Below are 10694 nucleotides of genomic sequence, written 5' to 3' on the forward strand. Positions count from 1 at the left end.
GTCATTCTTGGACTGAGAAAGTAGAGGGTGGAGTATTATTTAAGGAAAGTGGCTGCTAAAAGTTCACATGTGCCTTTTATTGATTTATTTTTAAAAGGAAGATTGAAAGTAATGGAGACTAGAAAAAGAATAGTGAAACGAACCCAAGGAAACTAGAAAGAAAGAATGGATATATTTTAATAAGTTAATAAATGCTAAAATAGAAAAATAGTAGAATTTATTTAAAAGACATCTAAGAAATGATTTTTTGATTGGGGGAGAAAAAGGAAAAGCTTGAAAAAATCGGATTAAGAAAAAAGAGAGAAATATTCAAGTTTAAGCCTGAGATAGGATATATAAATGCAAACAAAACTTCTTAGTTATTAGTGAAGGATGGAGCAGATGTTCAGAGAGGTATGGGGAAAGAGCCCAAGGAGGCAAAAAATGGGTAATGGGAAGGATGAAGAAGCCAGGCCCCCTTGGGTCTCCTACACTGGCTGCCTGGCTGTTAAAGTCTTCCTAGAATTCCATCTTTTTTTTTTCCTTTTCACTTTAGCCATTTTGAAGTTGCTTTTTACTACTTGCAATGAAAAGACCATTACCTAAATACTATGAAAATAACAAGTTACAAAGCGATTTGTATAGCATAATTTTACTTTTGTTGAGTAAAATACATGTAACTGTCTATAGAATAGAACCTGGAAATATACATACTAAAAATGGTAACAATGGATGTACTTGGGTAGTGGGTGCATTTTATTGTCTGCTTTTTGCTTACATAATTAATTCTACATGTGTTATCAGGAAAAGAGAGCTGTTCGGCCTGTAGTCACCAGTCAGATTAGCTGGATCTTAGTTGTCTCCTTGAGAAGTTCAGAACCTGACTCAGGATGCACAGGGCAGAGATGTTCCAGCAGTAGGAGGACAGTGCGGTTGCAGTAAGGACTAGAGTGATGTAGGATGGACACCAGGGGGTGATATAAATGGGATGAGAGTTTAAGGGACAAGAGGGAGGAGCTCATGAGTGAATCCAGTGTTCACTAAGAAATCTTGCTAGAGGACACAGCTTTTATGTTTGATTGCCAAGAAAAAGAGGATGCCTAGACAGTTGTTGTAATCAGGTATCATTTGGTTGCAAGGAACAGAAGTTATTTCACACTTAAAGTTTAAATAGCTTTCATGTAAGGAAATAGGGACATCTCATTGACCCCCAATTGCAAAACTACAGCCTACTTTCTCCCCATGTTTCTTTCTGTCTCTCTGGCTCTGTCTCCCTCTCCTTGAGTCTGTTGGTCTCTCTTCACTTCTCTTTGTGCTTCTATTCATAGCCCAGGCTGCAAGCTTTTAAGTCACCTTTGATGAAACCAGAGAGAGTCAGCCTCACCCACTTTGAGCTTCCAAGACACATTACCTTGTGGGGCAGTTTTCTGTAGTTTTTTGCACCTCTATGAACTCATTGATGGTAGAAATACTCTTGTTCCTTCTTCTTTTGTCAATTACCAGAAACCTGCCCAATAGAGAAATGTTTGTTTTGAGTATCAAATATGACCGTATCAGTGAAAATACTTTGAAATATCTTATTAACTGAAGGACCATGTAATTATATGATTTTTGTGTGTGTTTGTTGTGTTCACTCTAGGCAGTCCCTCTTGCCTTCTTACTCCAGGACGGCTCCTGGAGAATGTTCAGGCAGACCAGGAGAAAAACTAAAAATAATTCTACCAATGGAGGTGGCTCAGAAATCAGATGAGCTGAGATATGTGAAGGTGCCTGTCACCATACCTGGCACATAGTAGCCTCTTACATTTTCTCAGGTCCCTAAAGATGGGTCTGTCCTCTCAAGAGAGGTCAGGGATAGGACACACAAAATAAAGCCAGATGCTCTCAGAGGCTTTCTGAGGTCCTAGAGGCGATTAATGAAGAAACTTTTCCAGCAGCTGGAAGTAGGTTATGCTACAACCTATTAAAAAGCCTTAATGCCCACACCAGGTATTTGTATTTATTTCTCATCTTTTCTCATGATCATGGCCCCTTTATGTCCAGAAACTATACCTCTAAGGACCCCCTTTTGATGCTTGACCTTCCACTTGGCATGGCTTATACTCAATATCTTTCTACACTAACTTGCAATGAGATTGCTCTTCTCTCTAGCTGTTCTTAGATAGTTCTACTTCATTTATATCCCAAGTTGCTTTATTTAATATTGTTTTGATTAGGAAATATGACCTCAATCCCTTTAGAAGTAGAGTAGGTAAAAATAAGTCACCATTTAAATAGCTATTCTATGGGGCACCTGGGTGGCTCAGTCGGTTGAGCATCTGACTCTTGAATTTGGCTCAAGGTCATGATCTCCTGATTAATGAGTTCAAGCCCCATGCTGACAGCATGGAGCCTGCTTGGTTGGGATCCTCTCTCTTCCTCTCTCTCTGTCCTTCCCCTGCTCCTGTTCTCTCTCTGTCTCAAAGATAAATAAGTAAATGTAAACAAACAAACAAACAAATAAATAAATAGCTTTTCCACTGTAGCTCCACTCAGTGGCCTTTAGGAGTATTTCCTGTTGAGCAGAACTCATCCTGGCCATCAGCTTTCACTTTTCCAACCCTATCTCCCATATTTCCTTTCATGAAACATAATTCAACAAGTATTTGTTCAAGGTTAACATATGCCGGGTCTGTGGTGTTGCTTGTTTGTTCATTTGTTTGTTTTGATACTACTAAGCCAATGCTTTCAGGGAGCTTGGAACACAGACAAATGACAAACAATTCTAAAATATGTTTCATTTCATCTGTGGCAGATATGGTAGTTTGTGTCTAGTCACTTTGCCTTTGCCTTTCTGTGACAATGAGTTTGGAATGCTACAAATGACCCTTCCAGATTCCCTTGCAGCCAAGAGGGTCCATGTTCTCACTCCTGTGGCCAATGAAATGTAAAAAGTAGTGGGGTCTCTTGTCACTTTTCTTCCTTCTGCCTGGAGTGAGTGTGGGGCACAAGAGATGGCAGCCGTTCTAAGACTGGTGGAAAGGGATAGGAAAGAGCTTGAAATCCGGATGGCACTAGCTCTGGGCCAGTGCGTTGTCATGTGAGACAAATCAATCCTTTACTACTTAACCATTTGTTGGTTTACAGAAGCTTGCAGGCAAGACCAATCCCAACACACACATCTGCTCTCTTATGAGAACTTGGTCTGTAATATCTCACTTCATTTAGCATTAGCCCATCAGGTACGTTAAATGGATGGTCCAAACTCACTCCCTGCAGGTACTACTAAACTTTAGTTATGGGAATAATCTTAATTAACAACAAAAATCTTATATGATATCATTTAATGGACAGACTACAAACCAGAGATGAGCACCATTTCATTCACAGTCAGAGGGCACCCATCTGGTCCCTTCCTCACTAATCTGTTTCCACTTTGCATGTCATTCCCTCAGTTACCCTGGCCTTCCAGCACACACCATTTCATTTGATTCCAGAGCCATGGGTCCTTGCTCTCACACTCCTCCACAACATTGCCTTCTTGTATGTTCTTGTCTTCCTCTTTTTCTTCTACACCTCCTCCTTTCTTCGTAAAGAGGCCATTTATTAGTCCTGGAGTACACATCTTAGTGAGTTGTCTCCCTGCTGGTAGTCTCTACTCATACTAACTACATCCCATAGCTACCTCTCATACCAAAGGACAAAATACTATGCTTCTACAAAAATCAAGTGCAGGAATTAAGGAGTTTGTACCTGGAGGATAGGGGAAAGTTTTACAACAAGTTTAATGTTGATATTGGGATGTGGAGGGTAGAGAGCGCCATCTTCCTAGACAGAGAAGTAAGTTCCAAGTGGAGGAGGTAATGCATCCAAAAATATGTCTGCAGAACACTGAAAAGTCTATTACAGTAGAGATGTGGGGGAATGGGGAGAGGGCACCTGCGCATGAGGCTTAGAAGAGGTATTTGGGCCAGAGTTTGAAGAGATGGAGAAATTTTGAAGGTTTTTAGAGGTGAATGATAGTCAATTAAGGCCTGAGAAAGAAAACTAGACAGTATATTAAGCAGGGGAGGAGGAAAGGATCTATATTTAATAAATACCAGCAGCTCAGCTGTTCTAAGCTGCCTCTTTAAGATCTAAATTAATTTCCTTCAGAGCCTAGGTAGTACATATTATACTCCCCATTTTATAGCTGGAAGAAGAAAGACCAATCAGGGAGCTAAGGCAACAGTCCATGCCAAAGGTGACTGGGAGCCTGGACCAGTGCAGGAGCAAAGAGAATGAAGTAGAGATGGATGTAAGAGAAGTTTCGGGAATAAAGCCAGTAACAGAGACTCAACAGGATGTACAAAGAGATAGTGAGGAAAGATGGATGTAAGAACTGTTTTAGAAGTAGAATCAATAGAACAGAGATGGTTTATAGATATAATCAACAGAATTTAGAAAGAACCAACCAGGGTGTGGAATCAGTCAGATTAGATAGGGTGGTCCCTGTTGTCAAATGTTGCGGTAAGTCCAGGAAAAGCAAAACTGATAGAGCTTAATAAAGAGGCCAGGGGACATTTAAATGGCATCTCCCTCTAATAGTGGAGGCAGAAGCTAAATAAAAGTGTCATGAAGGGATTGGAAGATAAGAATGGGGACCAGGCCTATGTGCAGCCTTGTTTCCAGGAAGTCTGGCAGTCAATAATGAAGAGATTATGTGGAAAATTAAATGGGAGTTGGCCATGAAAGTTGAAGAAACATCCTCTCGAGGATGGGAGACTGAACTTGTTTGAAAGCTGAGGGGAAGATGAGGAGGTAGGGGAGACACCTTTGTGACATGAGGAGGAAAGGAGGATGCTAATCCCTTCTATCTGTGGAGAACTTCACAATGTATATAGTGCTGTGTATGCAATGTCTCACGGGGGTGGATATAAACAACATCATCTATGAAATGGCAAAACTGATGTTCAGAGAGATCAAATGACTTTAATAAAGAGAAGAGAACTAGGATATGAACTCAGGACACCTGAAACCAGTTCAACTTTCATTTGGTTTTGTTTATTTCAGAGACAGAGAGCACAAGTGGGGGACAGGGAGAGAGATACAGAATCTTAAGCAGGCTCCTGATCCCACAACCTGGGATCATGACCTGACTTGAAATCAAGAGTCAGAAGCCCACCAGGTGTCGTGGCTTTTGTTTTTGTTTGCTTGTTTGTGTTTTTATTCTTTGCTTTCTCTATAAGGGAGAAGATGGCTTAAAAAAATTTTTTTTAAATGTTTATTCATTTTTGAAGACAGAGAGAGACAGACCATGAGCAGGGGAGAGGTAGAGAAAGAGGGAGACACAGCATCTGAAGCAGGCTCCAAGCTCCAAGCTGTCAGCACAGAGCCAGATGTGGGGCTTGAACCCACGGACCCTGAGATCATGACCTGAGCTGAAGTTGGGCACTTAACCAATTGAGCCACCCAGATGCCCTGAGAAGATGGCCTTAAAAATACTAAAGAGTAGAGTCCCTGGGTGGCTCAGTTGGTTAAACATCTGGCTCTTGATTTCAACTCCGGTCATGATCTCACCATTTTCGAGATTGAGCCTGGCGTTCAGCTCTGTGTTGACAATGTAGAGTTTGCTTGGGATTATCTCTCTCCCTCTCTGCCCCCCCCCCCCACCTGTGCTCTCTCTCTCTCAAACTAAATAAACATTAACACATGTTAAAGTACTAAGAAGTGGCACATTTTTTGTTAGAAGCATTCATTGCCAAATTTAAATTAATCCCGTGACGTTGCTCCTCATTAAATGGAACATGCGCCAGTGGAGTGGCAGTGAGGCCGGCTGAGTTCCATAAGACCACTCAGCTAAGAAGGGGTTGAGAAGAGCCTCAAGCTCTCGTCCCATGAACCCTCGTCCAGGGTTCTCTGTGAAGCCTTCCTGTTGACAGCGCTGCCACCCCTACACGTGGGGATGAGAAGGTGTGTGAGTGCTGTGGAAGATAAACGGTGCCTCTGCTCCATATTTCTGATCCTCTTCCCCCTGTGGGAACATGAGGAGACTGCACAGCCTCAACCCCCTGGATTAGCCACGACCATATGACTTGTTTTGGACAACGCCAGATATGCTAGTATGCAGTTCTCCATGTTCTCTCTTCCACTGTCTCAGTGGTCTTGAGAGAGAGAGGGCTGTAAAATGGAAGCTGCCTGAACACTGAGGCTAGTTGGCTGGACAGTCACCTGAACCCGGAGTTGACTCATAGTGAGTGAGAAGTGAACTAAGATGCCTGATATTTAGGGATTGTTTTGGCAGCATGATCTTTTTTTTTAAGTCTATTTATTTATCTTGAGAGAGAGTGATGGGTAGGGAAGAGAGAGAGAGAGAGAGAGAGAATCAATCCAAGGTAGGCTCCACACTGTCAGCCCAAAGCCCGATGTGGGGCTCGCACCCATGAACCGTCAGCTCATGAACCAAGCCAAAATCAAGAGTTGGACGCTAAACTGACTGAGCCACCCATGTGCCCCGATAGCAGCATAATCTAATCTATACAGCTGAAGACCAGCACAGTCTTCCCAATGGAAAAATAGATATATATCACAGTGTCTCATAGATAGCCCTGTTCCAAAAAGGCAAGAGGCAAGCATCTTCCCAGAATAAGTAGGAAATAAACATCACTAAGTCCCCCTAGTACTTAAAATGCCATCAGGTTTTTTTTTTTTTTTTAAGGCTATATTGGATGGTGAGTTTTTATTATGAGGTTCAGTTGTAGGCTTGAGGAGAAATTGTTTTTACAGATGTTCAGGGTGTGTTATGAGGAAATGGCCTTTTACAGGGGTTCAGATTGATGGGGTCTCCCGGGACCTCCTCTGACTACATGCACAGAGGAAGTAGGGAGGGGTCAGGACAGGCACAAAAGGACACAGTGGAGTTTGGGGAAGATCATGAAAGGGGGGCAGCTGAGTCCATGAAATAGAATAAGATTCAGAGACACAGAGACTTGGGTTTGAGTCCTGGTTCTGCCTCTCATTAATCAAATACTGAACCTTTCTGAGTCTTAGAATGATGGTCTATACCATGGGACTAATGATAATTACCTCATAGATATAATGAATCTAGATAAATTTAATAAATATCAATTATCATTACTTTTTTGTTATTGTTACTACCTTACAATGGGGAACCAATGGTCTGCTTCTTTACTTTTTCCTCCAGAAACTTCAAAGGTTCTGGGAAGAGGGTGGAGTAGGGAGAGAGGGTTAGAAACTTCTACGCCCCTACTACTTTCAGTTTTTCTTTTGCAGCAATGCTATGGGGGGGTGGTGAGACGTTGGGAAGAATATTTTGGGGCTGTAGATGACTTCTGGGTAGAACTTGCATTTGAGCCTTCAAAGCTAAGAAGAGCCAGGTGCAGCTGACGGAAAGGAGGAGATTGCTGACTGCTCAAATCTGGCTCCCGGGGAATGGTTTTAAGTGGGAAGACAAAGAGGCTTTCAGCAGATTGGCTTCTACATTGTCCTGTCCATCTGGCCAGAAATGACCCAGGGCAGGATTCTGGACAGTGTTAAAGAGAACCAAATGGACCAAGCATCCCTTCTGACCTTGGTCTTGGGGGCCAACACAAAGTGCTGGGCAGCAGCATCAGGTTACAATCAAAGAGAGGTGAAGGGAACCTCCAATACATTCATTGGCCCTATATGGAGAATTTGTCTGGTGGGTCCCTACTTTGTACCTTGTTGGGTCAAGAATTTTTTCCTCCTGCTTGGAAAGTTATCTAGTCCTGACAGAGGACATTGTAATCTTTCCTTTACCTCAGCTTTCCCAATGGTTACTTCATTCCTTAAAATGGACTCACATTTTAAACACCTACTTTTACTGTTACCCTAAGCGATAATATCCATGCATAGTTTTCGTTTCTAAAACACACCACAATGAATACGTAACTCTTACAATGTTAAAAGAATGCTCATTCATGCCTTACTTGGATCATCTAGTGGTGGAGGGGCCACATTCTGGAGTCTTGGCTTTAGAAGCTGAGGGAAACAAGGGGCATCTACCCACAGCGGGTGGTGAGAAGGGGGCGTTTGCATAGAGGAACGGATGTGCTCTCAGCGCCAGCCCCCTCCCCCGGGCGGCCTCCATCTTGGTTTAGGCGCCGCCATCTGCTCTGAGGGAGCAGCCTTTTGTGAAAAGCTGTGGGAGGATCAGCCTGGCTGATTGGCTGGAGCCGTGCCCAGAGGGCCCAGATGTACATGTGCCCCAAAAAGGGGGCACAGCTGGGGTTCACTGTCTCCCTTGAGGTTTGGTTTTCCTGGTGAAGCTCAACTCTGCCTCCCGCTTTCCTGCGGTGCATTCTGCTCCGGTTGGCGGTGAGGGAGAAGGCCCAGTGCGGCACTGTGAGTTCCCTTACCGCCGTCTGCCTGCCATTTGCTGCCACTGGGGACATGAGATTGCTTCCATGGAAACAGAACCATGGATTGTTTTTCCAGAAAACGTCTCAATCTAATTTGTGTGGAGCTGCACTGCGTGAGTGAGTGTGTGTGTGTGTGTGTGTGTGTGTGCACACACACAAGTGTGTGGAGTGTATTAGTCACAGAAGAGGGGTGAGGAGAGAGAAGGGAGAATTTGCATAGAACCCCCAACTTTCCTTGAATCCCAAGGAGTTAATTATTTTGGGTGAGTATTGGAAGTTATGGAGATGGAGTCTAATTAAGGTGTGGTGTTAGGAAGCCCTTACCATTATATTTGACTGACATACTCAGAAATGTTTGAATTGTGTTGGTCTAGACAGTTCTTCTCAGGGGGTCCTCCTCAAAAGCAGAGGTGCACAAGGGAGGCAAAGTAAGGCAATGCAGCAGTATTTCTGCTTAGTATTTCCTCCCAAACCTCGATATTGGACTCCAGTAATTGAACTGAATCTCCTCTATTGGGCCTATTCCTAGGTCAGGCAGGGCAACATAGCTTCAAAAATGAGTAAGTTTTGTGAATTATGTTTTTCTTTCAACATTCAGATAGAAGTCTTGGATTTCATGCAATGGAGCAACAGGCCAGACTCCTAGCAAATAGGACCCAAAGAGAGTGGGTACCTCAGTGATAAGAATGAAGTTGACCTCTGCTGTTTTCCTAAATGTCTAACTGGCACAAGATAGATAGACAGATAGAAAGATGATAGACAGACAGACAGACAGATATATAAATGAAAGAGGAAGAGAGAGTGAGAGAGAATCCAATGGGGAGAGAAAATAAAAGGTGACAGCTGCTCAGAGCAGTTCAGACATTCTTACCACTTTTGGTTAGAGGAAGGAAGTGAGAAAAGAAGAGAAATGTTGCAAGAACTTGAACCTGGGACACTTCACAACACTGCTGCAATTGGTATTAAGATATAACACTATGTGCCCTGTGAACTTGCGTTCTGCTGCACCCAGAGGAATGGTGGTCTTACAGATGGTTCTAGAATTTAAACAATTGAGAATAGAATTTCTCCTCCTTGGAGATGGAATGTCTTCTTCCATAGAGAAGAGAGAGCTCTGAACCAGCCTTCCTCACTTCTCCTTGGGAAAGAAGATGCAGAACTTCTACAGTAAGGTGGTTTTGCTTCTGCCTCATGTCTCTTTCTTCTTTCTTCTTATGACGATGACTTTGGGTTTGGTCAGTATGTAAAAATTAGTGATGGTGCACCTGGGTCTTCATGGGTACTAATAAAAATAACTCCAGAGGACTAGTATGAGATGCCTGGAACCTTTCCCAAGGTTCTACATGCTCTACCTTTAGGAGAACAGCACCAGCACACACCTGTGCTCTAAAGTAGTTATAGTTGGGTGGATGTCTTAGTCTACAGTTCTGTGTCACCTATTGAGAGACTAGAATCTGGCACCATGTTTTCTGCAGGTGGATGAGCTCTTAGCAGTGTGCCAAGCCAGTGGATGTGTGTGGTTGCTTGGTCCAAAGGAAGCAAGCAAATAATTGTTGAATGACCAAATAGTTACATTTCCTCACTATGCTGTGGGATTAGAATTCCCTTAGAAGTAAAACAGATCTGAACAAGAGTCACCATTTTTAAAATTCTGGATTATCACCTTCAAAGAAAAATAAATCATGAGTGGTCTTCATACCACCTGACAGGTCAAATCTACCCTCTCTCATTTTGTACCTTAGTTCCAACTGCCCTTTTTCTTCCCCTTCACCCTCCAAATCATGTTTTTAAGCTCGCCTCAGCACTAACTTGTTGCACTAACTTGTGCGTCTTTCTGTCCACTGAAGTCCTGATCTCTCTGTCTCTGTTCATATTCCTTTCTGCACTACCCAGTTAGTACTACTTGACACTTGTCAGATTGTCACCTTTCCATTGTGAATTTTGCTTTTCTGACATTATATATCAGGACTATGTCTTGTAATTTTTAATCTTTCTTCATGTTTTAGAAGAGTGTTTGACATACAGTGAGGTCAAATGAATATTTTGGAATTCAAAATCAGTCCTGGGAAATTTTCTTCTAAGTAAAATGAAGTTAATACTAAAATATGTGTCCAAATGGACTCAAAGGCCCAGAGGAGATGTTGTCATAAAGCACCAAGACTTTGGCACATACTAGCTCCTCAATAAATGTTGTTCCTTTTTCTGTCTTTCCGGGCAAGATGTCCAGCTTTGACTTATTGTAAGTGACTTGTATGTAAGCCACTTGCTAATAGTCATGAAAGAAAAAGGTGGTATTCTTTTCTCTTTTGACTGTGGTGAGGGGGGAACCCAAAACACCTGTATTTTGTTTTATAA

At 42.6% G+C, this 10694-nt stretch overlaps 1 long non-coding RNA gene across 1 annotated transcript; it reads right to left on the bottom strand.

The window, feature by feature from the left end:
• Window positions 1-712: 712 nt before the first annotated feature.
• LOC115295680 lies at window positions 713-8335 on the bottom strand. The gene is made up of 3 exons (XR_003910534.1): window positions 7908-8335; window positions 1391-1486; window positions 713-924 (listed from the first exon to the last, which is right to left on the bottom strand). It is a non-coding gene; the product is annotated as an uncharacterized LOC115295680 (long non-coding RNA).
• Between the last annotated feature and the right edge of the window lie 2359 nt (window positions 8336-10694).

The sequence above is a fragment of the Suricata suricatta genome, chromosome 1 (assembly GCF_006229205.1).
Source record: "Suricata suricatta isolate VVHF042 chromosome 1, meerkat_22Aug2017_6uvM2_HiC, whole genome shotgun sequence".
Taxonomy (NCBI): Eukaryota; Metazoa; Chordata; class Mammalia; order Carnivora; family Herpestidae; genus Suricata; species Suricata suricatta.